Here is a 5,756-nt window from a genome sequence, read left to right as displayed (position 1 = left end):
CTGAAAACTCTTAAGTGTGTTTTTGCCTCCCATGGACTGGACTGGAATATTGCTCAGCATTCCGTATCCTTCAGTCCGAGGGCGGAGCCTGTTCTTGCCTCAGAGGGAAGCTGCTGATGCCAAGGCCTGGAGGAGCTTCTGCTGCTGGTGGTGGCCATTGTCTGAATGTCTGCTTGCCTGCCTGATCTCCCCCCACCCTGGGGCATTAGTGGTGGGGATTTCTGAGATTTCACATGTAGCTCTCGGGCTGCTGAATCTACTTTTCAGAAACTAGGCTTGTTTGCTCCCTATCTCTTTGTCTTGTTAGCGAAAGCCAGGTTCTGTGGATTTTTTTTCATAGAATGCACAGATACTCTGTATTTTTAAAAGGTAATTGCAGGTGGAGGTAATCGCTTCTAGAAGATTAAAGTGGTTTTTTTCTTGACGTGTTCCTAAAGCTGGGTGGGGTTACAGCAGTAATGGAAATGATTCAGTCTCGCTGTGCACACGGTCTGGAAAGCAAAAGGCTGCTGGATGTGTTTTTAACAGGAATGGCCAGGCACACTTCAGCGTACCTGATTTGGGAAGTGCCGAGAAGATTACCTTACACTCTACGTCAGGCCTGCTCGACTTAGGCTCCCCAGCTGTTTTTGGACTATGACTCCCATAATCCCCAGCCAGTGGCCAAAAGCCAGGGATTATGGGAATTGTAGGCCAACATCTGCATGAGGGTCGAAACTGAGCAGCCCTGCTCTGTGTGGATCACGTCTACATGTTGACTGTCTGGATCGTGCTTGTTCTTTACAATTTTTTGTTAAATTGCATTGTGCTGTATATCAGTATTTTGAGTTCAGTAGCTTAGTCTCCCTAAAAATAATACGAATTATATTTGCCTTCAGAGTGGACAAGAAATCAGCAGCTGCATTAAGGTGAGTAAGCTTAGAAACAGGACTTCTGCTTAATGTGTGTATAGGTCAGCAACCCTCCAGGCACTCACCAGATTCAGACCTGCTTACCTTCTGCAGGATTTCTGTATCTTGTGCCTTCCTTTTGGGAATGCAAGTTGCCAGAGGTTCCACTGGTGTCCACTCTGAGCAGCAACATTTTCCAAGGTCTTGGGAAGAGGTCTGTCCTAGTGCCGTTACCTGAGACCACCCACTCGTATTTGATTTCCCAAATAAGCTTGAAATGTCTGAGATGGATCCTGGGTCTGAGTAGCCTTCGCACAGAGCTGTAGTCTCTCCCTTCCATCTTGGCTTATGTTTGTAATGCTTTTTATGAAGTGTTCATTGTCTAATTGGAGAATCAAATATAGTTGGTGTGCTCATCTAGATTTTCTCAGGCAACTGAAAGGGATTCCCTCTGAGACTACAGTAGTAGCAGCTGCCTGGCTTCAAGAGTTTGTTTCAAGGAGTCAAGCCATAACCATGCAATGTTAAAAGGGCTCCGCTGAATACAGGTTGCCTGTGAGCCATTCCCACCCCCCACTTTTTTTATGGAAGACAAAAGGACTGCTGTTTTTAAACTGTGCTCAAAAACTCCTGCAGCCCTCCCCTATGCATGTTTCCTTTGTTTTGTGAGCTGATTTGTGGGCCTTAGCTGGCCGAAAAGTGGTGCACACGTTTTAATACGAATGAAGTCCCACTGTTAAATGGAGCTTCCTCCTCAGTGTATAGGAGTGTTGACCTTCATGTCAGCTGAGAGAGCAAAGAAGCGAATATCCCAGAATGGAATAAGCTCCCCCCCCCCCCCCCCGCCAAAAAAAAAATATGAAGAGAGGAGAGAAGCCCAGATGTGCAACTGACTAAGCTCTGTTTTTAAAGTCCCTTGTTCGTGCATTTTTTTGATCTGCACGTTCTACTGGTTTAGATCTCTCTTATTGCATGTACTCGCTGGGCTAAAGTCAGCAAGAGTGTATGGAAACAAACTATTAGCATATGGGGGTGAAGCTCGTAGGAGCCTATGTAAGGAGGGGGCAAGAAATGAGTGAGTCCAGAGCAACCCTTTTACACTTGGATTTTATCCTGGGGCTCAGTAACGTTATTCCGGGCCACCGCTGGGACTGGTCTACATGTCCTGTCCTCGGTTGCCCACCATTCCTGTATGTACAGAATGATGAAAGGGTAAGGGTGCTTTCTCTTTTCTCCTCCCAGAGCTGGACAATGTGCTACAAAAGAAATGGCTGCTTGGTGGTTTGCCATTCACGAACCCTCTGGCATTTCTGCCTGTCCAAGCCTTGGAACAAAGGAGTGGAATCATGACAGCAGAGGGGAGGCTTGCTGAGAAGAAGCTTCTCCTGCTCAACGCCTCTCTTAGCTGGTGAGGGAGAGGAAGCAGTTTTCATTCTGGAGAGGTCATTGAGTGCTCGTTTCCTGATGACATGTTTCAGTGGCAAATCCAAATGAGGATTTTTCTCTGTGTGGTGATTCCCTTGCTGTTTTGGGAATAGCTTTTGTTTTGAAGCAATAGCTCTTCCACCTCCTCCGCAATTGGATGCACACAGACAGGTTGGGAGAAAGAATCGTCTGTCGCTCCAGGGGGTGCCTTGGAGCACCTCTGTGAACCTTGTGGAGCTTTCTCTGTCTTATTCCTGCCTGCCTCGGCCTCCTCCAAAATGTGTTTGGCTCCCCTGCTGGCTTCTTGATAAGGGAAGCGTGTGTTTTCTCAACCTCAATTTGCCCCTTGGTCACCGTCCTCCATATAATGCACGCGGTGTCATCAGATTTGAGATTTTGGAGAGAGAGAATTCCAAAGTACAACCGAGAAACCTGCCGTGATAAAATATGTACTGTATCCTCATGCCTCATTTGTTAACGTGTGCAAGTCTTTCCCTGGCAGTGAATGGAATACTCGTGCTGGGAATGAGTGTCCTTAATACCCTTAACCAAGGGTCTGCATGCCAACGTTCACGCCTTTAGCAGCTAGGCTAGGATCAGCTTCAGCATGAGACCCAAAGGCTGAGCTGATGACAAACTTATTCTCCTGGCCAGCATGCTCTTCGAAGGGTGGGGGGAGACCTGCCCCCATCCACCACAGAATGCTTCTCTTCCCACCACCCGCCCTTCAAGTTCCAGATGGGGAGCTGTGTTTAGTCTGTTGCAGCAAAACCAGAATCCTGCAGACACTCATTAGTTAATTTCAGAAGAAGTTCTAGATTACGGCCCACTTGTTGGAGGATGTCGCTCAGCCTCATTTAGCAACACAAGAAGAAGAAAATGGTAAACGTGGGATTAAAGGGGATGTGGGAGGGAAGCAGTACAGTCAGTGACCTTTGTTAAGGTAAAATGTAAGCAGTGACTGCAGCGCTGATTCACAACTGCAGTAGGATGATAATACAATATTCCTGGCTGAACTAAATTACTTCACAGGTACAGTAAATAGGAAAAAAAGCCCTCATCTTACCTACTACATTCTGACTTAATTGTAATTGCTAGCTGTACCTCTTCCATCCCAAAGCCCCTTAAAACCCCATCTCTCTCACACACCACACTCTCTGTGTGTGGGTGTGCAGCTGCCAGCTAAGGATGCTACTTCATATCTCTGAAGAAGTGGACTGCAGTTATTAAAACTTTAAGGTGCTCTTACGCTCTTTTGGTTTCTCATGCAAGATCTCTACATTGTGTCTTGGACTAAGGATGGAGGAAAAAGAGCCCTGCAGCCTTTTGCTCCCGGCATTACAGCTTGACCTGTTGATGTGTTCGGAACATAGGCAGCTGCCTTATACCAAGTCAGACCACTGGTCCTTCTAGCTCAGTATTGTCTTATGGGCACATTAACATCAACAGCCATGGATGATTGGCTAGGTATCGGGATCATGAAAATCATGCATGCAATGACTACTGGATCATACTCGTGTGAGAAACCTATCATTGCTGGCTAACACCACTTCTTCTTAGAAAACAAAATTAGGTCACACCCCGCTCAGCTAAGCATGGTAATACCAATCAGCAGAGGACAAGTCATCTAAGTAGCAACTGGTTTAAGTTGAAAGACAATGGTTAAAACACAAACAATAGCCCTGCTACTCAGGCTCCTGATTACCCACACACCCTTATTCTGACAATGGAGTGTTGGCAACCCTAGTCTCAAATTCAATCCCTGGCACATCTCCATCTAGGGTTGGGAAAGGGTAGAGAATCTGGAGCTAGATGGACCAATGGTCTGACTTGGGAGGAGGCCATTTCCCATGTTCACCTTGCTGTCTGAAGGGGAAAGTTCAGACAGCATGGGGTCCTTCTAAGCTCTTGCTCCCTGTTACTTCTTCCTCCTTACTGAACTGCTTCCTACCTATCGGGAAACCTTTTCAGATCCAGATCTTCAGCCAGTGCTGCTTCCCATCCTACTAGCTGCAGGGTGACTGCAGCACTTTCTTGTCTTGTCTCCAGACTGGCTAGCAGGAGGACAAAAAGTTGCATTCCTCAGCCCTGGGGGTGGGAGGACCTCAGTGCTCCCAAAGTGTGGGATGGGGGAGATCAGCTGGGAAGCTAGTCCCTTCAATTGAAAAAAGGAAGAGACTCCCATTCACAAACACATCTGCCAGGGTTTAAAATGAGAAAAGGGAGAGGCGGAAACAACATCCTGTTCAGGCGGAGCAGAATGGTCTATTACTGTGCTTGAGGGCCGAATACACTTGGGGGAAGGTGTGAATCTGTGTGTCTGGAGAAAAGGCTAAGCAGGGAGTGGAAATCTGTTTAGCCTAGATGGCGTAGAGATTTACATTTTGCATGCTCCATGTAACTGTGAAGTGTTGGGACAGTTGCACTGGAGTAGGTTAAGTACTTGTGAACTGATTTTAGGGCTGCAGCTTAATCCTAAATCTGGAGAAAAATCCAGCTGTATTCAATGGGGCTTATATCTGGACTGCAATCTGCATTATTATTTCAATGATCCCCCCCCCCACCAGTGGCTTTGAACACCAGAATGTGGATTTTGTGAATATAATAACTAGTGAATTTTATGTTGAGAATGGACCAAAGGGAATCCCAGCCAGGCAGACAGCCCAGTAGGCGTGTCAAAAATGGCTAGAGCAAACCCACCCTTCCAGTATCACTTGCAATCTTGCATTGATCAAATACCTCCTGGCCTGATGAGGTTATGACTTTGGAAGCGCTTTGCTATTTGTGACCAGAATAGACTTGCATGATTTGGTGAGGCACGAACAGCTGAAAGAGCAATAAATAAAATGCTGTGGAAAATCAGCCAACGTCACAAAGCAGTAGTTTGCATGATGTTAAATATATATGCACTCCATGGAGGCAACTAATTACCAAGTTCAGGTTGTAATTAGTTACCCCAGTGAGCTTAAACAGGGCTGCTGAGGTGATCTGTTGCATCATGCAAATAAAGAGGTGGTACTTAGCATCACTGAGACAAGTTGCCCAGCTGAAGAAACATTTTTGGCACTTCATGTGCTAGCAAAAGCTGCCTCCATGCTCACTCTACAGGGTTTTTAAAAGATTAATTATGTTCAGTGTGCATGTTTTGATTGATTAAGTGCCGTCAAGTCAGTGTCAACTCTTAGCGACCACATAGATAGAATCTCTCCAGGATGATCTGTCTTCAACTTGGCCTTTAAGGTCTCTCAGTGGTGCCTTCATTGCTGTCGCAATCGAGTTCATCCACCTTGCTCCTGATCGTCCTCCTCTTCTCTTTCCTTCAACTTTCCCCAGCATTATGGACTTCTCAAGGGAGCTGGGTTTTCGCATAATGTGTCTGATATATGATAGTTTGAGCCTGGTCATTTGTGCCTTGAGTGAAAATTCTGGATTGATTTGTTC

This window comes from Hemicordylus capensis, chromosome 9, assembly GCF_027244095.1.
Source record: "Hemicordylus capensis ecotype Gifberg chromosome 9, rHemCap1.1.pri, whole genome shotgun sequence".
Taxonomy (NCBI): Eukaryota; Metazoa; Chordata; class Lepidosauria; order Squamata; family Cordylidae; genus Hemicordylus; species Hemicordylus capensis.
This window is presented reverse-complemented; position numbering follows the sequence as displayed.